The sequence below is a fragment of the Narcine bancroftii genome, chromosome 9 (genome assembly GCF_036971445.1).
Source record: "Narcine bancroftii isolate sNarBan1 chromosome 9, sNarBan1.hap1, whole genome shotgun sequence".
In the NCBI taxonomy this organism is placed as follows: Eukaryota; Metazoa; Chordata; class Chondrichthyes; order Torpediniformes; family Narcinidae; genus Narcine; species Narcine bancroftii.
The window spans coordinates 117,880,273-117,907,762 of record NC_091477.1 but is presented as its reverse complement, the minus strand read 5'-3'; the positions used below and the strand labels follow the sequence as shown (position 1 = coordinate 117,907,762).

General features: G+C 42.2%; 1 long non-coding RNA gene across 1 annotated transcript in view; it reads right to left on the bottom strand.

Moving 5' to 3' along the window:
* Positions 1 to 475: 475 nt before the first annotated feature.
* Positions 476 to 27,490, bottom strand: part of LOC138742705 (uncharacterized) — a 70,150-nt gene continuing 43,135 nt past the window's right edge. The window contains exon 3 of the long non-coding RNA XR_011344364.1: positions 476 to 682. This is a non-coding gene — a long non-coding RNA (uncharacterized lncRNA). The remainder of the gene's footprint in view (positions 683 to 27,490) is intronic.

The following is a 27,490-nucleotide window of genomic DNA, read 5'->3' as shown; positions in this document are numbered from 1 at the left end:
TCTGACCTATAGGATGACCGCTTTCTGGGGGGGAGGGGTTGTTTTTAGATGCTTCAAGTGTCGTCTTTACCGCCAAAATATATGGTGAACAAATATATTCAGCAGTTTGTACACCCCAACGTTCTGTGGTAGAAAATACCACAGACAGAATGGTTAGTATAGCAGTTAGTGCAACACTGTTACAGAGACCAGGAGTTGAATCCGACGCTGTCTGTAAGAAGTTTGTACATATTCTCCCTATGTCTGTGTGAGATTCCTCTGTATGCTCCAGTTTCTTCCCACACTTCTAAGATGCACAGTGGTTGTAGGATAATAGATGTATTTGGGGAGGGGTGCATGGGCTAATGGGCCAGAAGGGCCCGTTACCGGGCTACACCAGCCTCCGAATGAAGAAATTTCTGTCTGTCTTAGTTCAAAATGTTTTATTTATAACCTGGGACTGGGATTCACCAACCAGCAGAAACATTTCCCTGAATATAACCTTGTCAGGATTTTTTTTCCTTGTTTCAACGAGATGTATCATCCTTCTGCACTTTACCGGTCTAGTCAAATCAATCGCTCCACATTCAAAAGTCCCCCCACCCAACAAATCAGTCTGGTGAACCTCTTCCTCGATGGCAGGTATATCCTTTCTTGAGTATACCAGGCAAAAATTGTGCGATCTCACCAAGGTCCAGTTCAACTGTAGTAAGATATAAAGTAGATTATGAATGAGGAGGAAAGGGTTTAATTTCTCATAGAATACCTTTATATCAAAATAGACCTTCATTTTTCTATGAATAATCAATTTTTAAGGAGTCAAATTGGAATAAAAAGATTTTTTTGAAGTAGGTGAATTTATTACTTTTCAACAAATGAAATATTTAATGTCAGAATAATATCTTTCCTTGTTATTATCAAGTTAAAGTTTTTTTGATAGATAAAATAGGTAATAATTTTAGATTACCTAGACAAAATGAGTTAGAATTATTAATAATTAAGGGTGGTATGAATAAATTTATTTCAGAGATGTATAAATTACTTCAGAAAACAGCTCCTAGAATAGGAATTCATAAATGAAGATTAAAATGGGAGGTTGATTTAGGTAGACAAATAGATTAAAATGGTTGGAAGCAATTTTGTAAGAATAGAACAACAAAAATTATTAATGTAAGATATAGATTAGTTCAATATAATTTCTTACAACAAATTATATTTAACTCCCCCAAAATTAAAGAAGTTGAATATAGTAGTATCAGATTTATGTTTTAGATGTGCTCAAGAAATTGGTTCAGATTTTCATTCTACTCTGGAGTGTCCTAGAGTAAAACCCTTTTGGTCATAGAGGTAAAAGAATTTTTGGAGAAAATATTAAAGGTAAAACTCCCACTAGATCCAATATTATTTTTGTTAGGTGATAGTAAAATGATTAGTCTTAGATTAAAATTGACCATGTATCAAAATGAATTTTTACGACGAGCTTTAGCTGTTTCTAGGAAGTGCATAGCCATTTCTTGGAAATCAAATACAGACTTAGGGATGGAGAGCTGGCATGCTGAATCATGCTCTTTATTCCACTTGAGGTGAGGGAATGGGGAGGGGGAGTGGAGGAGGTGGGGAGGGGAGGGGGAGGAGAGGAGAGAAGACAACAATCGTTACAACAAAAAACATTACAGTGCTTGCCAGAACTGTCACTGTGGTTGAGAGAAACAAAATCTCCAAATTTGAACAACCATTCGCTTCAGTTCAGGAATAGTTTTCTTTAGATGTTGACCTTTTTTCCAATGGAGGAAAGGAAATTATTCTATACCTTCGATGCCCACAGTTTGTATATATGCATTCACTGAGTTGCAATGGGGTGAGTGGAAAAATAGATCAGCACATAGTTGAAGGGCAGGGCAGGCTTGATGGGCTGAATATCCTATATCTCCTCCTTTGTCTTGTGGTCTTATAGATTAACAGTCCTACTACAATACAGAGTGTTTAACAGGCAATAACTTTTTGGTCGATACTAACCACACAAAAAAAAGCATGTCATTGACAAAATCCTTTGATGAAGAAACAATGGAAGTTGAATTAACATTAATATCTTTGCCTGCTCTTCATTGTATGATTTGTGCATATATCTGATGCCTTTAGTGTTGTTAGCAGCAGATACACACCACCCTCAAAGTGAAGCACAATTGAGGAAGGAAGCCTGAGTCTGATTATAAATTAAAATATAAAATACTGCAGTACTTTTTTTTTCAATGGAAAATGTAACAAAATTGTCGCAATGTACTCTCCAGTAACACTTCCAAGCAGAAAGACTGAAGCACTTGTGAAAGCATGAGGATTTTATGACCTAAAGGTTGAGGTTGCATTTTAAGGAGCGTGATAAAAGAAGAAGAGAGTTTCGGGAAGGTAATTCCAAAACTTGGGTGCCTTGCAACTAAATTTACTTTTAAATTTTAGACATACAGCATGGTAGCAGCCCCCCCCCAACACATTTTGAAAGGTGGGAGGAAACCGGAGCATCCGGGGGAAACCCACGTAAACACGAGGACTGCGCACAGACTCCTTAGAGGCAGTGGCGGATTCAAACCCGGGTCACTGGCACTGTAATGCCATTGTAAATGATGTATAATTCAATTCAGGAACTGTAGAGAAGCCTGAATTGGGGGAATTAAAGTATCTCGTAGGTCTGGAGAATGTCATAAAGATTAAGTGGGACAAGACAATGCAAAATTATGGAAGTGTGCATGGATGAAAGGATGAATTACTCAATCTTAACATGATGTGCGCTCCAGGACACATCAAAACTAATCAACATCAGTACACAGACCTCCTCTCTGTCCACAAGTATAATTAGACCCCAGAAACACATGAACTTCCTGGTACTTTGCTCCCAGAGCAGGCATTACGTTCCTCTTGTGAGAAACTTCACAAATAAAGTCTTTGAGTGCGCACCAATAAAATACACCTTTATGTACAATGATCTCACAAGACATACAAATGCCAAAGTACATTTAATCTTTTAATGGTCTCATAAATGACAACTCCACAAGACATGAAAAAGTAAACAAAACACAGAAATGCTGGAGGAACTCAAACGTCTATGGGAGGTAAAGCTATATGACTGTCATTTCAGAGGGTTCAGGCCTGAAACATAGGTTTATATATCTTTACCTCCTATGGACGCTGCCAGACCCTGATTTCCTTCAACATTTCTGTGTTTTTTCTACTATCACAGCGTCTGCAGACTTTCGTGTTTCATGTGTAAATGTAAACATAAGGGTATAAAGGGCTTCTGAATTCTAAATGTCCTTTCTTAAATACCTACTGTAAATTAATTCCTCAATTAAAATAATTGCATAACTCTTTATTGCATAGAAATGGAGTATAAATTTTCAAGCCATTCATGTACTTGTTTGAAGTTTCTTTCTTCACATTTTTAATAGTCTCATGCTGTGTTAGTAGCTCAACAACCAACCTCTATCTTGGGTCTCCCGACACTAACTGTGAACAGATGTTGGAAATTGTTACCTATCAAAGTTTTTCCCTTTCTTTACCAAAGAGATATCATCACCGTTTTCCTCAAAATCTCCCACATCTTTGCAAATACCACCACATCAAATCTATTTGCCTTCCACTGTCGCTGAGTGCCATGAAGTCTGTGGTGGAACACTGTATTACAAGCATTGTACTGGTTCGCCTGCCCCTGATATGGGTAACTCCTCCCCTTGCAGGATCCCTCAGTGGAATTGGGCCAACAGCATGTAAGATATGACTGTAAGTTTATAGCGATTAAAGCCTATTAACCTCGACTTCTGGTCTGTCGGGTCTAATTGATAGAGCTACAAAGTCAAACAGCAACAAAGGGGACACATTGACTCTTTGAGCTCACATCGATCATCAAACACTCATTTATACTATTTCTGCTTTATTCTCCCATTCCCATCAACTCCATCAGAATCCACCACTCGCCTAGAACACGATCAGTGAACAATGAACTCACCAGTCCACATTTCTTTGGGGTGTGGGAGGAAACGCATTGCACACACAGGCAACATCTGAGGTCATGATCAAACCTGGGCTTCTGGGGCTGTGAGAAAACATGTCAGCAAATACGTCACTTTACCAGCTCCCCAGAGCGCTGTCATCCTTAAATCGCTGCTCTTTGTTCCCATGGCCTCCTCATTGAATCTCTCCTTTCAGTTTCCTGTAGTGAAACCTTCTTGTTCAAGGCAACACCACATTCTGATTCAATTACTATGGTGGATTTTATGATTCTACCCTTCCTCATTCTCCATGACCTCTTAATCTTTTTTTTTTGATACAGTCTGTAGCATGGACTTCTTCCAATGCATCTCTTTCTGTTGACCAAAAGACCATAAGACACAGGAGCAGAAATAAACTTTCAGCCCATCGAGTCAGCCCCAACATTTAATCATGAGCTGATCCATTTTCCCACTCAGCCCCACTACCTGGTCTTCTCCCCATAACCATAAATACCCTAGTCAACCAAGAACCTATCAATCCCTCCCTTAAATACACCCAAAGACCTGGCCTCCACAACTGCCTGTGGCAACAAATTCCAGTTTTACCAACCTCTGGCTGGCAAAATTCCTCCACATTTCTGTTCTAAGTTGTCGCCCTTCAATCCTGAAATTGTGCCCTCTTGCCCTCGACACACCCAATGTGGGAAACAAGAAGGTTGTATTTGCTTTCTCGAATCCTCTCCATCCACCCCTGGCCAATGCATCTCTAGAAATCCACCCTGTCCTGGCACCAAATCCTCCAGAATCCCAAAACCTCCAAATTGTTCAAATGATAAGGACTTTGGGATTGTTTTCATTCCTGAACCTGGCGCGCAGAGAAATCTTAGCATGCAAGTCTATAGCTTACTGAAAGTGCCAATGTGAATCGATTGGATTGTAAAAGAGACATTTGATATGCTTCATTGGCTGAGGCATCGAGTATAATAGTTGGGGCATTATGTGGCAGTTTTACAAAACATTGATTAAGTCACACTTGTGGTTGTGTACAGTTGTGGTCACCCATCCATCTGGTTGCCAGACATCGATTTGAGATGCTGTCTGAAGAAACGAGCCAACATCATAAAGGATCAAAAAGACCACAGCCAAACTCCCTCCCCTCTGCACTTGTTACTGCTCTAAATTTGATACATCTTTGGTTGTAAGCACTAAATCCATAGAGGAATATTGGCTGCCCTTGTACCCAATTGGTTCCGCAGTCCTCACTGCCACACGTTCAATCGCTTGTATTTGTATCACTGACAGGTTATTCCCATCAACTTTAAAAGTGCTCAAAACTGTTACATTCAGTTCTGGACACCCAGCTACAAGAAGGATGGAAAGGTTCAAAAAAAGATTCACAAGGACGTTATTGGGATTAGAGGGCTTCAGTGGCCGCACCGATCAAGAACGGCAATCGTCAAGGATCCTCACCATCCAACACACGCTTTGTCCTCGCTGCTGCCATCAGGAAAGAGGTATAGGTGCTACAAGACTCACCCCCATCAGGTTCAGGAACAGCTGCTCCCCCTCCACCATCAGACCCCTCAACAACAAACTCAATCAGGGCCTCATTTCAGGACCTACTTTTGCACTTTGTTGATTTTCTTTTCTCTCTATATTGCAGTCAAGTTTGTTTACATGCATATGTATCATCTTGAGTAGATTTTTGCGGTACTAATGTTAGAAATTAAAGTACCTTTAAAGAAATTGCTCGAGACAAAAATTGAGAACAAAGAACATTTATTACTACAACAATGCAAAGTTGGGTGCTTCCCCTTACCCTGGGAATACACACACATACTGGGGCTCACCCAACTTTTATACAGTCAATTTCAGTATCAGAATGCCCTCCCCCTTACATTCTTCTGCCCCCTGGATGGGTTTGGCATAGGTAATTCTTCCTGCCTACGTGCAGTTTCAGTACACTTGGAGGACCAGGGGGTATCCTGTGGGTGCCCCATCATGTCATTGTCCTTATTCACACCTTCCTGATTCTCTGGGCTACAGTCTCTTAATATGCAGAGTTGACTCATTCTATCTAGGGTTGGCTAATTTCATATGTATAAATCTGTGTATGGTTAGCTAATTAGAAATGTATGACTTGGTACTTCTGTCCAGGGCTAGGAGACCCTTATCTGATCCAGACTACCTCAACTTCCTACATTCTATTGTACCTTACCATTCCTTATCTTAGTCCTATGGTCTTGTCACAAAGGATAGAAGATTCTTATGTTAATCGTGCTGACTCTGCTTTCCTGCATCCTAAGCCCCAAACTTATCCTGTTTGAACTGGTTTCAGCCATTTTACTGATGAACTTTAGTTTCTTCCATGTTCATAATTTTAGATCAATTTTCCCATCTCTCACAATCCTCACTTTTCTTTTAGATCAGTAATACTGATCTTTCACCATGATCAGTGTTACTGATCTTTGGTTACTAGTGTCAGTGTGACTGATCCCCCCCCCCCCCCTCCTCACTTTTCTTTTAGATCAGTAATACTGATCTTTCACCATGATCAGTGTAAGGTGTAGTTTTACCCAGCTGGTCAATAACCGAATTGTAATGTCTGTGTAAAGTCTTTAGGTAGGGGAGCACCATGAAGGTCAGGGGAGTGAGTCCAGCTGCTTATTAGGGTTTGGAGTATCAGGCTCCAGTTCTCAGTAAAGAGTCTAGTCCATCCCATACGTTGAAATATTGAAGCAGTGTCTTTGAAGCACACGACCTTTGTAAGTGTTGTCCCGACGAAGTCTGTGAGAGGCGCTGCCTTCAGCAGCGAACAAGTAGCAGTAGTCAGGCGGTTCCGTTTGATTGTGGCTCGTATCTGATGTCCTCTTCAGCCCCGAACCCTAGGGCCACCGATCTCCGAAGGCTGTTTGGAGCCTGATATTAAAGTGTCAAGCAGCTCACGTTGTTGGAAACTGGTGCTCCCTTTCATGGGGTGATGAAAAGTGACCAAGCAGGGGGGGGATTGTTTCTTGTGATTTAACTGTGTGTTGCAGCTTGTCTGCTAACATTAGCATATATATCATTGAACTTGTGAGTTGCAGCCTGTCTGTGTACATTAGCATATGTATTAACTCTCTCTCTCTCTGTTACATGTACAATGCTGACTACCATTCTGTCTGTCTTTGTCCCACCATGTCCTTTGTGCTATCGCTTCAAAACTCCTGTCTTTAATACCTGTGTAGGCTATGATACAAATTAGATGTACTCCACTAAAGCTGTTTAATTCCCCTGGTCCGTATTGGGATCCCTTATATCCCATTATGATTATACATTAAATCTATGCCCTGTCTACATTCTAAAGGAGCTGAATTGTAACCTCTGCTGCCCCTATTCCAGGGGGGCTTAAAACATTAACGAACAATATTCCAAAGAAATTAGTAAACAACAATGAACAATACATGTAAAGCTCATTAAAAACAGCATTAAAATACAATAAGAACTGAATAAAGCACAATAAATGTAAAGCTCATTGAAAACTGCAATAAAATACAATAAGAACTGAATAAAACACAATAAATGTAAAGCTCATTGAAAACTGCAATAAAATACAATAAGAACTGAATAAAACACAATAAATGTAAAGCTCATTGAAAACTGCAATAAAATACAATAAGAACTGAATAAAACCACAATAAATGTCAAGCTCATTGAAAACTGCAATAAAATACAACAATAACTGAATAATCAAAAGACAAGTAAAATACAACAATAACTGAATAAACCATTAAAGAAACGAAAAAAAATGTTAAATTACGGCACTTTGTAACAATCTGACTTTCCTTTGTGTTAGTGTAAAAATTGTAAAATGAAACACAAACCATATTTGCATGGGTTTTGAATATGTTAGACCTTATTAAAATGCAGTTGGAGCTGCTTGTCTGTATGGGGCACAACCCTCCAATTTGTTAGAGTGAGTACATAACAGACATTGCAGCACAAGAGCCCCTGCAAGAGAACTTGAAACATATTCAACCTTTAGTTCTGCCTTAAGTAAAATGCCTTGTGCCACAGCTCACAGGAGCTGGCCTTATTTAAAACAGTCTGTAAAACAGGCACCAAAAAAAAGTTAAAGATGTTCTTATGAAGATTGCACACACAATAATTTAAGTACAGGCTAGTTTCTATTATATTCCACTTAAAAGTTCTGCTGCATGAATCCTGGAGCTTGTGGAGTCATTATTGAATCAAGAAATATTGGTACCATGCCAATCTCATTCTAACATGCCAATTTCTCCAGTCCTTAAGTCAAGATGTACTGAATAGCATCCGGTACAAGATCTGTGAGTTCTTAATGATATTATTCTTCTTATGCACCCAATTGTTCTGAACGATGCCACCAATTTAAATCATATTCCACCTATTGCAGTACTCACACAGCACCATAGACCAGTTCGCAGGTTTATTTCTCCATTAAGCTGAATCCAGTTGCGCAGGGTTTACCTCCGTGATTATTTACAATGTAACTTCCGCACTACCGGATTTAAATATAAACCTGATGAATGGGGGAAAGTTATCATGAATTAAATAACAGCGGCAATACAGAGAAATTGTGCTGAGGCATTAATTTCACTCCAGAGGAAAATGCACCAGAGAAATGAATGATTAAACTTATAGGAATCCCCATAGGAATCCCCAGAGGTATCTTTATTCTCCAGAGGTGGGTGATCTTTCAACTCACGGACCTTGACTGCTGAATGTGTAGAAGAAATGTACTAAATCTGTTGATAGGGCTCCATACCTCTAACTGCAAGACAAGAGCCTGAAGCCTCAATTTCAAGTGCCACAGTGCACTTAAAGGGACATGCACACTCCCCCTTCAACTGGCTGATCCAGCCACTTTACACATCAGATCCTTTCTTTATCTCACATACACTTAAAGTTAAGATGTATAGAACTCACCCTATTTGCGCAAACATTTCTCCCTGCAAATGTTATAACATCACTCAACTCTCAGGTACTCCCTGTGCAAAATCACATTTAAATACAATTTATTTCATAAATTGGAATTAACTGGTAGTTAAATTCGCTAATTCTACAGTATTGAAAAACGATCATTTATGACATTTAATTTTTAGCATGAATTTTAATCAATATTGGTCAGTGACTGAAGTGGGAAGTCGTGATTTATGAAATTATCTCTGGTCTCTACTCTCCCACTCCCTGCACTTCTCCCAACATTCAGGAGCTGGCACACAGTCCCTGCCTTTTTTTTTCATGTTACTCATCTACTATTCCTTTAACTGCTTGCATCAAAATGTTAGCCTTTGCTTTCTGCTTATCCTCAGATGTCTGGACAAATGCTTTTTGTGTGATCTGTAGAAGCTGGGTTATTCCCTGCTCATGCCAATTTTCTGTCTTTTGTAATTTTCTCTTAATGTCTGGGGCTGAGTTGGTAACAAAACCTGTTAGTACCAATTGTTCCCCTGCTGGGGATTCTATGTCGAGACCCCCATATTGTATATATATATGGTCCCAAAAATTGGTCTAACTGTTCGGCACATCCCTGGGGATCTTCTATCAGGGAGGTCAGTTCTTTCTTAAAGTTACACACTTCAGTACTGGTCAGGGGCACATTTACGAAACCGAGACCCTCTCTCATGGGAACTTCCCGCAGTGGTCTCATCCAATTGGTTTCTGGCTTATTAGGTCTGGGTTCCTGCTCCCTGGGAAATGAATCACAGGGTTCTGCCCTTTCTTCCTGAAGAGTCTCACGCTGTTCTGAATTAAAGTTACCTCTCTCTCCTGCCAACAGAGGTGGTAATCGAGTGCTTTGTGAGCAAGTTATCATACCACTCCTGCTCTCTTCTCTCTTCTCTAGTGGTGGGGGAGGTGGGGAAGGTGCAGAAGGGTAGGTCATAGGAGGGGAAGGAAAGATAGGAGCTGGCATAGGAGGAACATAGGGTGGAGGGAGGGAATGTAACACATCCCAACCCTGTGATTCAGGGACAAGAGGTTCCTCCTCTCTCTTATCCCTGGATTCTTTCTCATTCAAAACCAGCTGTTCAATGGATCCCTTGAGCCAGCAGGCTGCATATTCCCTGCTCTCAACATTGTCTTTCTGGTTTTGATAGAGCCATAAGTTCAAAGCTTCACACATCCATTCATCCTCGGATCCGAATTTTGGCCAGTACACGGAGCTCCCTTTAACCGGGTATCTCACCCATTCATTACAACAATACCTGACCGTCGTCAGTTTGTCTTTACCGCGGGTCTTTCCTGTGCCCCACTCAGATAACATCATCCCAAGCGGGCTGTACGTAGCTATCTGGTGGTCACGTCCTGTGTCAGGACTCTCATCTCTACTGCCCGCTATTCCCATACTTAGGAACAAGTAAAATACTCTTACCGAGTTCTGGCAGTACTGCTCTAGCGCGCGTCCTTCCGCCGTTTGTTCTCAATGCCTCTTCTCGGATATCACTCGCTTCTTCCACTGACCAGCCACCCGTCGCCCTTGAGTCCAGCTGAATCAGCCGGGGTGCACCTACTCTCGTCGTCGGGGTACTCTGTCAGTGGAGGGAGTGTGATCCCGGACGAGCCCCCATTTGTTAGAAATTAAAGTACCTTTAAAGAAATTGCTCGAGACAAAAATTGAGAACAAAGAACATTTATTACTACAACAATGCAAAGTTGGGTGCTTCCCCTTACCCTGGGAATACACACACATACTGGGGCTCACCCAACTTTTATACAGTCAATTTCAGTATCAGAATGCCCTCCCCCTTACATTCTTCTGCCCCCTGGATGGGTTTGGCATAGGTAATTCTTCCTGCCTACGTGCAGTTTCAGTACACTTGGAGGACCAGGGGGTATCCTGTGGGTGCCCCATCATGTCATTGTCCTTATTCACACCTTCCTGATTCTCTGGGCTACAGTCTCTTAATATGCAGAGTTGACTCATTCTATCTAGGGTTGGCTAATTTCATATGTATAAATCTGTGTATGGTTAGCTAATTAGAAATGTATGACTTGGTACTTCTGTCCAGGGCTAGGAGACCCTTATCTGATCCAGACTACCTCAACTTCCTACATTCTATTGTACCTTACCATTCCTTATCTTAGTCCTATGGTCTTGTCACAAAGGATAGAAGATTCTTATGTTAATCGTGCTGACTCTGCTTTCCTGCATCCTAAGCCCCAAACTTATCCTGTTTGAACTGGTTTCAGCCATTTTACTGATGAACTTTAGTTTCTTCCATGTTCATAATTTTAGATCAATTTTCCCATCTCTCACACTAATAAGTTGTAATTCTGCCTTGCGCACAGGAAAAAGAATCTCAAGATTGCATGTATGTACTCTGACAATAAATCTGAATTTGCAAACTGAAATCTCATAAGGAGAGGTCAGATAGGCTGGGACTATTTTTCCCCTGGATTATTGAGGTCTAAGGGATGATATTGAGGTGTATAAAATCAGGAGGGACAGAGATAAGATATAATCGCTTTCCCAGAGGAGGAGAGTCTAAAATTTGGGGCCTGGTTTTAAGGTGAATGGGAACAAATTTAAAAGGGACTTCAGGTTATTTGTTTATCCACCCATTTCCTGTTTGTGGGGTCTTGGTATGTGTAGCACTGCACTAACCTGTCTATTTATCCCTTGAGTAAAGAATGATGTCTAAAGTGGTCACATGAGGACATAGATTAAAGATGAAAGGCAAGCTATTTTGGGGGAATTTCTTCATACAGGCAGTGGTGAGGTGCAGAACAAACGGCCAGCTGAACTGGTGAATGCAGGCACCATTTTGACATTGAAGAAAATTTGGACAGGTACGTGGATGTGAGGGGTATGGAGGGATATGGTCCAGGTGTAGGTCAATAGAAATAGGCAGAATTATAGTTTGCCACAGACAAGATGGGCCGAGGGGCCTGCTTCTGTGCTGCACTGTTCTAGAGCTCAACGGTTCTATGATTGAGGGCAGCACAGATATCCAGCTAGTGGAAACACTAGAGACCCACACTCAATCCTGACCTCCACTGCTGTGTGTGTGGAGCCTGCATGCTCTCCCTGAGACTGCAAGAATTACTTTCAGGCACTCTGATTTTCTCTCATATCCAAAAAGGAGAGTTAGTTGGTTAATTAATTGACCACTAAGTTTCCCCTACTGAGGAGATAAATAGGAGGATCTTGGGGAAGCTGATGAGAATGAGGTAAGAATTAACAATGAGATTAATTTTGGATTAGTTAAATGCAATGCTTGATGATGAGTATGGACTTGATGAGCTGAAAGGCCTGTTTCCATTAGGGCACAAGAACCTAATGAATATGAGCTGGAGTTATCCATCTATCCCATCACGTCTGCTCTGTCATTTAATAAGACCATGGCTGATCTGGCTGTGGACTCGGCTCCATTTAACCACTGATCCCATGACCCTGAATTCCCCAATATTCAAAAATCAATCTAACTGTCGTAAATGCATTTAATGAGGCATCCTGGACTGATTCAATGGGAAGATAATTCCACAGATTCACTACTCTCTGGGAAAAGATGTTCCTTCCCATCTCTGTCTTATGTCTACTCCCCCAAATCTTGAAGGCATGCCCCCTAGTTCTAGTACTACACACCAGTAAAGACAACCTCCCTGCTTCTATCTTATCTATTCTTTTCAGAATATTATATGCTTCTATAAGATCCACCTTCATCCTTCTAAACTACTCAATCTCTCCTCATAATCCAACTCCTCATTTCTGGAATCAACCTCGCGATCCTCCTTCGCACCACCTCCAAACCCAGTAGATCTACAAGATTATGAGAGGCATAGATAGGATAGACACCCAGCACCTGTTTCCCAGGGCAGGATCACCAAACATAGAGGACATCTGTACAAAGTTAAGGGAGAGAAGTTTAGGGAAGACATCAGGGGTAAGTTTGTTTTTTACACAGAGAGTTGTGGATGCCTGGAATGTCTTGCTGGGGATGGTAGTGGAGACTGAAATATTGGGGGCATTAAGAGACTCTTAGACACATGGATGAAAGAAAAATAGGTTATGAAGTAGGGAGGGCTTAGTACCTTTTTTTAAGAAGGAGTATATGGGTTGGTGCATCATCGAGGGCCGAAGGACCTGTACTGTGCTGTATTGTATACTTTCCCAAGTAAGGAGACCAGAACTGCAGTACTCCAGGTGCGGCCCCTCCAGTTTCCTGAACAGATGAGGCAGAATCTTGCTGCTCTTTAATTCAATCTCACTCAAAATGGAGGAAACTTGCCTTCTTGGTAATCTGTTGCACCTCTACATTAACTCTGCTATTTCAGGTACAAGCAGGTTCTGTGATATATTGCTTTACTCCTCTTTCACTCTGTAATTAAAGAACTATTAAAAAGGTAGATTTAAATAAATTTCAGTAATCTAATGTTTGGATTTCCCATTGATTTGGCACATGGTTCCCCTTGTCCTATTTTCCCTTTAAACTCCCTGGAAAATGTATTAAAGAGTAACAGCTTAAAAAAAAATTGGCTGATTGATTTGAGTCATGGAGATCCATAGCTCAAAAGCAAGCACTTCAACCCAACTTTGCATGCTAACCAAACTAGTCCCGTTTGCCAGTGTTTGGACAGTATGTCTCCAACCAGTGGTTTTCAAACTTTTTTCTTTCCATTCACATCCCACCTGAAGTAATCCCTATCCTCTGTGATTAGTAAGGGATTGTTTCAGATGGGATGTGAGTGGGAAGGTAAAGTTGAGAAGCACTGCTGTAGCCCCAATTGCCACTGGAGTATTTTGCTTGAGAAAAATTGCCATTGGCCCATTTCCTTTGGAGTTATGAAACCGTGCACATAACGAGTCAATGAGGGACGATTAAAACAGTGGTTTCAAACTTTTTCTTTCACTCACATACCACCTGAAGCAATCCCTTACTAATCACAGAGCACCTACGGCATACAGAATACTTCAGGTGGTATGTGAGTGGAAATAAAAAGTTTAAAAACCACTGCTCTAAACCTTCCCTATCCCTATCCCTATACCAATCTAAAGGGCCTTTTGAATGTTACTATTATCTCCTCTGGCAGCTCATTCCATCTCCCCACCACCCTTCGTGTGAACAAGGTGTCTCTTGGGTCGCTTTGAAATGTTTCTCCCCCTCATCTTAAATCTGTGCCATCCAGTTTAAGATTCACCTACACCTGGAAAAATGATAGGACTGTTTATCTTATCTATGCCACTCAAGATTTTATAAACTTCCATGTGGTTCCCCCCACCCCCCACAGCCTCCTCCTCCCCAGGGGCAGCACAGAGGTTACCCCAATGCTGTTACAGCGACAGCGACTCAGGTTCAAATCCAACGCTGTCTGTAAGGAGTTTGTATGTTCTCCCCGTGTCTGAATGAGTTTCCTCAAGGTGATCCGGATTCTTCCCATCTTCCAAAAACATACAGGATTTGAAGATGAATTGGGTGTAATTGGGCGGTACAGAACCCTTGGGTCGATAGGGCCTGTTACCGTGGCATTTGTCCAAATTTAAATTTAGCTTCAAGCCCGACACTCCTAGCAACTTTCTCTTGAATCTTTTCTGCAACTTTTACAGCTTAACCATACCTTTCAAGCCAGGTGTACGATACTCCAAGAGTGATCCCACCAATGTTCTGTACAGTGGCAGCATGACTTCTCAGCTCCTGTACTCAATTCCCTGACTTATGAAAGTAAATCTTCTCTGCACCTTCTCTACTTTATTGATATCCTTCCTTTAATTTGGGGACCAGAACTGCACACAGTATTCCAAATTCGGCCTCACCAATGCCTTGAATTTTGAATCATGTACTTGCTAGGCCTGATGTATGACTTAATGACTATGGAGCTGAGCCATTCAAAGAGTAAAATTAAGGAACAGTCGACGTAAGGGTATATAGGTATCATAGATTACCTTGTCACAGAGGATTATAGATGCTTACTTCCTGTTCTTGCTCTGCGTTACTTTTCTATATTGTCCTGAACCACTGTATATGACTTCATCTGGAACTTAGGTTATTTATGTTGCTTTAGTTTGTTATTGAAATCAATGTGACCTTCCAGTCTTAAATGTAATTAATTGCCCTACATTATTCATCATTAAATCCAATCTTTAAATATAATATGACTGTGCAACAAGAGTTATGTTTCAGTGTGTTCAATCTGACTTGTGATATGGTTGGTGGATAGTGTGAAATTGCCTCATAAATGTGGTGGAAGGGACACTAATCAAATCCACACAGTTCTTCATGAGCATTGGATAAGATTCAAAGTGAGACATTGCAAGAGAATCACTGAATTCTTTCCAAAACCAGAAAAGAGCGTGCTGTGTAATTCATCTCCAAATATGGTTACAATTGAGCAGGATGTTCCAAACAACAAAAATGTAGCCTTAAGCAGCTCCAACGACTTGAGTTCAGAGTGCCACTTTTATACCATACTCGTCTCTTAGTGGGAATAAGTGAAAGTCGTTTATTGATGAAACCATGAGAAAAATAAATGATAGATCCAAAAAAAATCAAGCGAACCTTATGAAGCAGACCATTCAGGAGCTCAGCAGTGGAAGGACCCACACAGCCTGCGGGCTGCCGCCGACTTCCACTCGTAGAACCCGACAGGCTGTGGGCTGCACGAGACTAGCTCACGGGAACTAGGTTTCCGAACCAGGATTTGATAGGGTGATGAAGGCAAGAAGGGCTCCTGAAGGGCCTCGGGCACTGAAAGCTTCCTGATTGTATCGGAGGTTTGAATCTGGAGCTCGAGTTGCCAATGGACTGAACAGACACTCCTTTATTTCACTTTCTCTCATACTGTAAGGGGTGCCAGGCTATGCTAATGGCGACTCTTTCTTTGTCTTGCAGCAAGCAAAAGAAAATATTCCGTTTGTGGCGGCACGCCATTAGGCAGGCAAACCAGCCCCACATGTCATGCACATGGCGGGGCAGCCGGCCAAAATGGCATAATCATGGGTTTCTTCCTGACCTCAGCACCAGGCTTAGAAGTCCGCGCTCTGCGGCCCACATGACGCCCTGACGGCGTCTGGGCCCACGGCGTGGTTCTCAGCCAGGTCCAGGCTGGGAGTATAAGAACGGCCAGGCAGATCTCAATAAATCAGTTTTGCTCACTGAACTCAACCCGCTTGGTTGTGGAGTTCTTCAGTAAGCAGAGTGGCCGTCGCTACATTGGTGACCCCGACAGGTTCAAACGCCTTTGAATCTGATATGAATGACTCTTCGATCAATGCTATAGCCATCAAGCTTCCTGACTTCTGGGTTCAGGAGCCTGAGATCTGGTTCAGCCACGCAAAGGCTCAGTTTGACCTCCGCCAGATTTCATCAGATGCGGCCAAGTTTTATCATGTGGTCGCCGCCCTGGACCAGGCCACCGCCAAACGAGTGCTGCACCTCGTTCAGCACCTTCCCATGGAAGATAAGTATGGGACCATCAACCAGGTGCTCACCGGCTCCCTTGGCCTCTCCAGGCGCCAGCGTGCCGCTTGGATGCTTCACCTCGACATCTTGGGAGACAGAACTCCAATCGCGTTGATGAATGAGATACTCGCACTCATGGGCAATCACACGAACTGCACACACTTTGATCGCACCTTCCTCAACCATATGCCATCCGGCCGTTACTGTCCCAGGAGAGCTTTGACGATCCCAGGAAGGTCGCTCAAAAATCTCAGGAGCTATGGCTTGGACAATTCCCGGAGGGCTCAGCAGTCCAACTGGTTACGAGCCCCGGGCATGACCATGCCAAGTCATCCTCTAGCGCTGCGGGGGAACACTCGGCCATTGCAAGGGCCTCAAAGAGCATAGCCAGAAGCAAGCCATCCATTTCAGGCCTCTGCTTCTTCCCCCAGCGCTGGGGAGCCAAGGCTCGGAAGTGCCATCAGCCCTGCTCATTCCAGGGAAACGAGCAGGCTGGTTGCTGTTAATGGCTGCGGTGGCTGGCCAAGAACACAGCCTTCTCTACCTGTGAGATGCAATCAGCGGCTGATGCTTCCTCATCAACACTAGGTCCAGATCAGGATCATCCCAGCCACAGCCATCGAGACCTGGATCCGGCCTCAAGGACCTCCACTCCGTGCAGCCAACTTGACAGAGATCCGAACGTATAGTAACAAGACTGTACGAAGGGCTATACAGAGTCATCCAGCGTTCAGAATCCACCTTCACACTGGATATCAGTGGTAAGAAGGAACTGTTTACTGTGGACAGATTAAACCCAGCATGCCTCGACCCCAACAAGCCAGTGGTTGCTGCCCAGCCCAAGAAGCGAGGCCACTTGACAAAGAAGGACATTGGCGCTGGTTCTGGGGGGACTGTGTGGCGGCACGCCATTAGGCAGGTGAACTGGCCCCGCATGTCACGCACGCGGCAGGGCAGCTGGCCAAAGTGGCCCCGTCGGGGATTTCTTCTTGACCTCTGCACCAGGCTTAGAAGCCTGCGTTCTGTGGCCCACGTGATGCCCTGATGGGGTCTGGGCCCACGGCGCGGTTCTCAGCCAGGTCTGGCCTGGGAGTATAAAAACAGCCAGGCAGACCTCAATAAATCAGTTTTGCTCACTGAACTCAATCGTTTGGTTGTGGAGTTCTTCAGTAAGCAGAATAGCCGTCGCTACACCGTAATATTATATTTTTTGGTTTTATTACATGACAAAAAAGGGAATCTTGAATCCTGAATCTTAAAACTCAAGAGAGCAGAGAACCCTTTAGACAAGTACAAGCCTTCGGCTGGAAGAATCTTCAACCTGCTGCCTTGCACCCTCCAAAAATATGGGGCTTATTCTAACCTCCACTGCCCATTTCCAAGTCATTCAAACCATTACTTCCTGCAGAGAATTCCAGTTCCTCGATGCAGGAACTCAATGCAGAAGACTGGCGTTAACCAACCTAACAGGGAAATGGGGGTGGAAGTTATCTCGTCTGGGTTGTCTCAGAATACGGAGGCTTCTCTCAGAGGTGTGAATTGCTGCATTTCAGTTCTATATCCCAGGGAGGCTGAAGTTCTTGGATGAATTGAAGCCCAGGATATGGTCTCGAGGAAACAAGCAGCAATGCAGAACTCAAACCAAGATCAGGTCAACCAGAATCTTACATGAACAAGACTCGCCCCACCAGGTTCAGGAACAGCTGCTCCCCCTCCACCATCCGGCTCCTCAACAACAAACTCAATCAGGGACTCATTTAAGGACTCTTAATTTTTCACTTTATCGACTTTTTTCTCTCAGAATTGCACACAGTTTGTTTATATGTCTTCACATGTATACATATCTTCTTGAGTACATTTTTTTGCAGTACCAATAAATGGTAATTCTGCCTTGCCCACAGGAAAAAAGGATTTCAGGATTGTATGTGATGCACTCCGCCAATAAATCTAAACATTGAACTTATTGAATGGGGAAGCAACTCAATCTTGTTTCCACTTCTTATTTTTTTATGTCTGTCAATACATTGATATTTTAAAAATCTCATCTTCATTTACAAGTAATTTCCATCACCACACCCCTCCCACTCGCTGCATCTCCCTCCAATCCAAATATTTTAAATCCATGCCCTGTGAAGGTATGTTTGACAGGGGCTCAAAAACTCACAGGTCTCCCCTTATTGCTCAAAGTGTAAAGTCCATTGAGTAACGAAGGGACATGAAATATTTTGTTGTTCTCATGGTTGGTATTTATTGACTTTGGGCAGCCTTCCAGAGTTGGACAGTTGAATTGTTTGTTCAGACTGCAATTGATTCCATACTTCTTTCTCCCCTTTGGAAAATGTGTACCCAGGCAATAGTGTTGTCAATATGCCCTGAACAACTCTGAGCAGAAACGTCTACCCTTCATTCATCTTGATTGGTTTCAAAGGCCGAGCAATTCTTGCACTCCATTCCCTGTGCCTACCTCCCCGAGGATTGCGTCATCCAAGAAATTTCAGAGCCGAGCAAAATTTCCCCTTGTTGGCAATGTGCTCTCTGGATTCATTGTTGAGGTCTCAGCCAATAACTGGTCAGTGAGCTGCATTCCCACAACTGAGTAGGAACAGTAAAAGTTCACTCAAGTGATTGATTACAACATCAAGATTGATACTCCATCGTTGCTAAACAAGAAAGTCTACAGACGCTGTGATTGTAGATGACACCAAAATGCTGGAGAAGCTCAGACAGCCATGCAACGTTCCTTATGTAGCATTCTTTAAGATGCACCATCTTTTGAAATTAGTTGCTAAATCATTTCCATGCTATTATATTCAGAGGAGGTGTCCCAGGAACCCAACCAATATTCTCCTTCTCATAAGAACAGCTTCCTTTGATATTGTACCCTTAATAATGCAAACAATGTCTCATGGGAAAGCACGTGACTGAGCATGTGACTGAGCATGTGACCCTGAACTACATAAGGTGATCATTAAATGATCTCATGGTTGAACAAAGAGGTTTGAGAGTCATCAAGAAGGAAAGGGAGTTGAGAATTAGAGACGTTCCAGGAGAGATTTGTTGAGTTGCTTTTTGACAGCCAAAAGATTGTCATCAATGGTAGAACTCGTCACTCAAGAATTTGCCTAGAAATTCATCCCAGTTTGACAATGCTTCAATGGAATTAATGTGGAGCTAATGTGGAGCAAGGGGCTGAGACTACCACGTGGACCACTTGGTGTTTTTAACTGGGGTGGAATTCTTCAACACCCTCTGGGGTGACTCACCGAGAGCAACAACCCATCCAATGAGAGATTCAGTTGGGATCTTGCTAATCCCAGTCTGGGCATGGCTATCAACTCTATGGAAAGTAGGTGAGTTTAGAGAAACTGTCAGAATGCAATCGAATGAACGAAGATCAGGGTTACCATCATTCCTCCATTTTAGCGGCATTTGTTTTGAAATTAACCCTAAGGTTAAATATAATTAAAATAATGTTACCTCAGTTGATGTGGGCTCAGGTGTTCCTGGTGCACCGCAAAGGAAGCTATAAAGTGAGAGACCGCGACCATTTTGGTTGAAGCTCCTTCCTTTGTACTTTACTGAGATGTAATATTTTAAATACAGTGTGAAATAAAGAAGATTTAAGGATGGAATAAAATCTTCCAGAACCATTGGGGCAAAAGAACTCCAAGACCAAATAAGTTTCAAAATCAGTGATAAAAATGTTTCTTTTAAGTTTATTGAATGTTGGCAAAATTGGTGAAATAAAAGTCTGTCTGTCATCATGTTTATTAATAATGTTCAGAATAAAATTTTGTATTTTTGTCATGTGCTTCATTGTGTCCATGGACACTCCACGATAGCTATCACCTACAGCTAACACCCAGCAGATCAATCTGCACGATCTATGGGGGTTGACGTATATGCCAGTCAATGGCCCATCTCAGGCATCACAAGCTTTTGGGGGGTGGGGGGGGGGAAGTTTTCAAGAGTCTTCATTGTTAGCCAGAGAGTGGTAAATCTGCAGAATTTGTTGCCACAGATGGTGGTTAAGAAGGCATAGGGTATGCTGGCCTTCATAAATCAAAGTATAGAGTATAGGAGCTGGGAAGTGATGCTGCAGCTGTTTAAGGCATTGGTGAGGCCTGGTTTGCAGTACGGTGCTCAATTATAGACTCCAAATTATAGAAAGGATATAGATAAGGTGGAGAGGGTGCAGAGAGGGTTTACAAGGATGTTGCCTGGCTTACAGGGAGAGATTAAGGAGACTGGAACTTTATTCATTGGGACGTAGACGACTGAGAGGGGACTTGATAGAGGTATTTAAAATTATGAAAGGAATAGATAGACTAGACATAAACAGACCCTTTCCCCTGAGGGCAGGGGAGGTTGGAACAAGAGGGCATGAGTTAAGGGTAAGGGGGCAAAACTTCAGAAGAAATATTAGAGGATGCTTTTTCACTCAGCGAGTGGTGGCAGAATGGAATGATCTTGCAAATGAGATAGTTGCGGCAGGGTCCCTTCTGTCATTTAAGGGAAGGTTGGATGTGTACATGGGGGTGAGGGGGTTGGAAGGTTATGGGCGGAGAGCAGGAAGGTTGAGCTACTGGAATTGTTCTAGTGAACCAGTGCGGACTCGAAGGGTCGACATGGCCTGTTTCTGCACCGTAAATGGTTATATGGTTAAATAAAATAAGATCATTTGCACTGCAGTGGGCCAAGTGCACCCAAACCTCAAGCGATGATTTTGAGGCTATAGTAGACTAGTGCAATCATTTCATGAACAGGAAAAATCTGGTATTACGCAATTTAAAAAAATTGCACGGAAACTACCAAAAGATCTTGATCATAAAGTTGTATGATTTGACTAGTTTATTACACACAACCAGCAGAAACACCCATTTGCATTGGCATTACCGTGGTATTATCGTGCATGGCCAACAGGACAAAGTAAAACTCATGGAAATCTTCAAACGCAATATTAAACTGAAAATGAAATTCCCTGCAGGTATTTTTGTGCATTTTCATAAAAAATTATGGATGGATGGATGAAACTGGTGTAAAATTACGGATAGACAATGTGTGAAGTAGGCGGCCAGGCAGTTTACACAAAGAAAGGGATTTGCTGGGATGTGTTTCATAGCCACTTAACTGAGAAGACTAAAAGTAGATTTGCACTACATAAAACTTACATGGCGGTTATTCCGGGTGGTTTGACATCTATATTGCAACCTCTTGATGTCTGCTTGAACAAACCATTCCAAGACCATGTGCGCGAGGATGGAGGTTGAGTGCAGAAAAGTCATTTACAAAAGGAGGGGAAATGCGTGTTGCATCACTTGATGTGCTGTGTGACTTCATGCTCAAGGCATGGGACAAAGTTAAAGCAGAGGCTGTGATAAAATCACCTAAAAAGTGCAGAATCTCTTGTGTAATTGTTGGCACAGAAGATGATTTATTGTGGGACACTGACGACGAAACTGAATCCGCCTCCTCAGATAGAGACTGGGACCCATATAATGACTATTTAAACAGTGACACTATGGATGTGCTTGCTTCAGACGATGAGAGCGAGGGTCATTTTGAAGGGTTCTAAATAGGTTGTTGTTTTCATTAAAAATCTCAATTAAATCTGTCGCATCGGGTTTTTTTTTTGTTTTTCAAGGGTCAACTTGTACGATGAATCAGTGCAGATCGGATTTTGAGCTGAATTTAAGGTCTCAAAAGTAGATCCAGCGTATAAGTCAGCCCAAATTTTTGAGAGATTTTTTTGTGTTTCACAACTCGACTTATACGCCAAAATATACAGTAAATGTTTGCACTGAGATTCACCCGCAAAACAACAAATTTTGTGACTCGATCATGACAATAAATTCTGATTGTGACAATGTCCCCCTAACTCTATTCTTAAGAGAAATCCATTTATTCTGAACCTGCACCCTCTGGTCCTAGACTCTCTCACTACAGCAACACTCTCGCCAGCCCTTTTCACCCATGGGTGCTGCCTGACCCACTGAGTTCCTCCAGCCCCTCACTGATTGATCAAGATTCTATCATCTGCAATCTTTGTGTTTCTCTAATCAATTTACTACGTACACCATCACCAAATGTTAAGTGTATCACCAAGTATTGCAACTGGTACTCACAGGGTGAAATTGTAAAAGAATAGTTGGTGCAGCATCTCCACTGACTCTTGGGAATTTGAGTCCATAATCACTCAGACTGGAGAAGGAGGATTTAGGATAATATCGGCAACCTTATGTCCTTCCATCAGTAACACAAGGATACCTTGTGTGTAAAAAAAACAGCAGGAACAGGCACCTCACTAACTGCATGTCACAACACCCTCAAAACCATCCCTTAAGAAAAGACGACGATTTTTTTTTTAACCCAGAGGATAGTGAATTTATGGAATTTGTTGCCACAAACAGCTGTGGAGGCTGCCATCAAGTATATGTAAGACAGAGGGAGGTAAGTTCCTGATTAGGAAGGGCATCAAGGACACAGTCTCAAGATTATTTAGGACAGAGATGAGGAAAAATAGTTTTTCCCAGAGATGTTTGAAATTCTCTATCCAGAAAGTGGTTGAGGCTGCTTCATTAAACATATTTAAAATTCGGTTAGATAATTTTTTTACATGATAGAGGAATTAGGGGATATGGGGAGAAGGCAGGTAGGTGGAGATAGGTCAAAAATTAGATCAGCCATGATCGTATTGAATGGCGGAGCAGGCTCGATGGGCCATTTTTGGCCTACTCCTGTTCCTACTTCCTATGTTCTATGTTCCTAGGGGGAAGAATAGATAGTAAATCAGGCATGATAGAATAGCAGAGCTGAATGGCCCAATTCCATTCCTATGTTATACGGTCTAACTCTCGCTCCATTTGTGGAAGAGTCTCGGGTTCCCACGATGGCCCCGTCAGTCACCTCTGAATCCAAAGAATTGAGTGGAAGCAAGTCATCCTAGTCCCTAGCAACTGCTGATAAAATGGTAAAATAAGCTTTGTACGGCATGCTGATGTGTATGTGGGCACATTCAAAGAGCAGTCTTGGATGTGATAAAAGGAAAATGTACAAAACTTGCCAAGAATGAACAATCAGCTGTGCTCCACAGGTTTCCCAAGTAATAAGCTGTCCTAAATTATCACGTGAATGTTTCGAATTTTTGAGTGCCCAGATCTCCAAAGCAAAACCAGATGATTCAATGTAAACAAATATCTTATGGTGATATTTAAAGATTTATGTTTGGAGAATTAAAATATGTTGATGTGCTAATATTTTAAAGAAGTTCACTTTTTCAAGTTGGCATGTTTAAAATTTAATGGACATTTTAAGTAGTGAGAATTTCTCTGTTAGAGAATAACTGGATGGAAAGCCCCCTTTGTTGTTCTTTCCATATGGAATGGGAAAGAGATTCCTGATGTCCTGAAGTCATCCATCAAATACCATGTCATGAACAGGCAAAAGAAAAAAGATTATTGAAAGCTCCTTGTGGAAACAAATTGGTTTTCAATTGCAAAAAAAATCCAGTAACTTTTTTTTAAAATTTACGTTTGCACCACAGTAACGGCCCTTCCAGCCCACGAGCCCAAATATCCTAATTAACCGACAGCTCTCCATATATTTTGGAGGAAATCGGAGCACCTGGAAGAAACCCACGCACTCACATGGAGAACGTACAAACTCCGTACAGATAGCACTGGATTCAAGCACTGGGTTGCCGTAAGAGCATTGTCTACACTAACTGTACTAAGACCGTACTTTATTTGAAAATGCTTTGGAATATCTCAGGATTTTGAAAGGCACTACAAAATATGTTTCTCTTTTTCTGTAGATTATATAGATTATTGTACATAGGAACTTTTAATATGGTATAGTCTCTCCATCTCATGCCCTGACATAAACATATCAGAGAAGTTTGAAATAAGCAAGGTAGCTAATGGAAGGACCCAACCCCAACCTAACTTAAGTTTTTCAACTAACTGCAATCAAAATTATAGTGGAATTGGTTATTTTCCTCTTGTTTAATGCATGATATCTCCTCTTACAATATTAGACTCAATGCTATGAAATATTAATGGACCCTGTGGTCAGTGTGTGTGCAGCGAATGAAAGAAGAAAAAAACACACAGAAGCTGTGAGTGAGTTGAACCAACCAACTGACTTTACTGGAACTCTCCGAGAGCTTATCAGCACGACTCTCATGATCCTTTGCCCACTCCCCCCCCACCCACCCCCCCCCCCCCCACTCCAGGACCATTGTGCTGTCAGCCCAGTGCGAGCCTGCACTTCCTGATCCAGTTCACTTGCAGATCAGTGCAGCCCGTGACATGTCTATGATCATGAAGGGTTTTGACCCTAAAGGTTGACAATTCCTTCTCCTCCCGTTCAACCCACTGAGTTCCTCCAGTGGGTTGTGTTTGCACTAGAGTCCATCACCTGCTCCCTTGTCTCCTGTGTATCCTGTGAACCTTGTCAGATCTTGCAACTCAATTCTGAAGAGAGAGTACATGTCTGTCCTGCTGAGTCCTTCCAATGTTTTTTGATTCACCCAGTGAAAATTATCCTTATTCCTCTTGTTGTTGAGTGGGACCTTTAACTCAGACCTTGAAACAGAGTCCTCCATAATTATTTTTACATCCAGATAGCTTTGGTAAAGAAGCTTTAAGGTTCTTTCAATAAACTGCAATTATCACCAGGTTCAAGTCAACAAGATTTAAGAGGCTATTGTTTCACCACAGTGGTGAACTTTCTTGGCACCTTCTACACCCTGACACTCCCTGAAACATAAAGAACATCAGTTGTTGTGTCAGATGCCAGCAGACATTAATAAGAATGGATTTGCTCCATCCCTGCAATCTGAGCCCTTTCCAACCCATGCTGATTTTTTTCTTTGTTTCTGGTTTTATTTAAAATAAATCATAAAACTATTTTCAACATTATTGAGGATTGCCACCACATTGATTGCATCAGGTGGGATTGTCTTTCATGTCTCCAGAATGACACAATGAACTTTGCAATTTGCAGCTCGATAAAAATCCTGGTTAGAACGCACTTGGAGCATTGAGTTCAGATCTGGTCGCCTCATTAAACGTGAAAAATAGGAAATTCCAGAGGACACCTGTCAAGGTCAAGTGGAATGGGGAGATACACAGAGAGTGGTGGGAACATGAAATGCAATGTTGGGGGTGGTGATGACATTCAAAAGACTCTTAGATGGGCACTTGAAATGTAAGAAAATGAAGGATTATGAGGTAGATCTTTTATGGAGTAGGTTTTCAGAGTTGGCACAATATCATGGACTGAAGGGTCTGTACTGTACTGTAGTGTTCTACGTTCTCTGTTCAGAATTATGATCACTAAGGAAAAGATCAGCCAATCTTTGTACAGCAATCTCCCTTTGGCGACATTGATTGAGTGGTAAATAGTTGTCAGGGCATCAAGTAGCTTCCTCTGTACTCTCTCTTCAGAATTGAGTTGCAAGATCTCTTGACAAGGTTCACAGGATACACAGAAGACAAGGGAGCAGGTGATGGACTCTAGTGCAAACACAACCCACTGGAGGACCTCAGTGGGTCGAACGGGAGGAGAAGGAATTGTCAACCTTTAGGGTCAAAACCCTTCATGATCATAGCCAGTATAAGGAGGAGGGGGGTGAGATGGATGAGGCAGGAGCCAGTCAGGGATTGGTGAAGTAGGGAAGGAAGGATTATAGGTAGATGAGAAAGATAAAGAGAGAAAGAGGAAGAGGTAGATGGAGCAGGCTGGGCCAAGCTAGTTTGAAGAGCCAGGAAAATGAACCCCAATCTAACATTGCGCTTGAAAGACTTTACAGCAAACAAAAAATAGAGGGAGAGAGAAAGGGGCAAGAATATAAAATGTGCACTTGCATTCAACATATAATATACCCAACATTTCTTTAACTCATTTCCCACACACATCCAGCACTGAGTGTGGTTATGAGGGGGAGTGTAGAATGCATGGAAAGGAACAGCAAGATAGCGTTTGCCTTGTATTAATTAAGTACATCTTGTCAGGCTCAAGAATTGTTATGCGGCTGTGTCAACTTTAACTTATTTCCTGTGTTCCTTCGGCTTATTATCCACATATGTTCCAATTAAACAGTTTTCTTCAAGTAATCTCAGTTTATATTTATTGTGGTGCAGATGTAACGATATATGAAATGTTGCTTAATGGATCAATCCTGCTCCCATTTCTTACCATCGTGGTCGTCCAGCGTCTTGACCATTACCCTCGTTTACTGAGTAGGTCTTTCCCAAAAGGTACTCAGGCACACTCTGCGATGCGAGATTCTGGTATGTGAGTGTCAGCCATTGAAATTAAAACTCACATTCTATTCTCTTTTGTTAAAAACTCCTTGATTTTATTTCTGTAGGGGTACATCATCAATATCCCAGTTGGTTTCCTGCCCCCCCCCCGCCCCCCACAGAGCCTTATCTCATTGCCAAAAAGAATAAGGAAGGTAACAATGTACCTGGAACAAAGGGTCCTTGGGGTGCAAGTCCATACATCCCTCAAGATCACTGCACAGATTGATAGGATAGTTCAGAAGGCTTTTGGGATGCTGGGATTCATTAATAGTGGGATTGGATTCAGGAGTAGAAAGGTCATGATACAACTCTACAAATCTTTGGAAAGACCACACTTAGAGTATTGTGTTCAGTTCCGGTCACCTCAATATAGGAAGATGTGGAAGCTGTGGGGAGGGTGCAGAGGAGATTTGCCTGGATTGGAAAATACGTCTTATGAGGCAAGGTTAGTAGAGCTGGGACTTTTCTCTTTGGAGTGAAGAAGGATGAGAGGAGACTTGATAGAGGTCTATAAGATTATAAGAAGGCATGGATAGGGTGGATAGCCATCACCTGTTTCCCAGGGCAGGAATAGCAAACACCAGAGGATGTGTGTACAAAGTGAAGGGAAGGAAGTTTAGGGGAGACCACCAGGGGTAAGTTTTTTACACAGAGTTGTGGGTGCCTGGAATCCCTTGCCAGAGATGGTGGGGGAGCCTGAAACATTTGGGGCTTTTAGGAAACTCAGACAGACACATGGATGAAAGAAAAATAGAGGATTTATGGGGTAGGGAGGGTTTAGTACTTTTTTTGTGGAAGGAATATA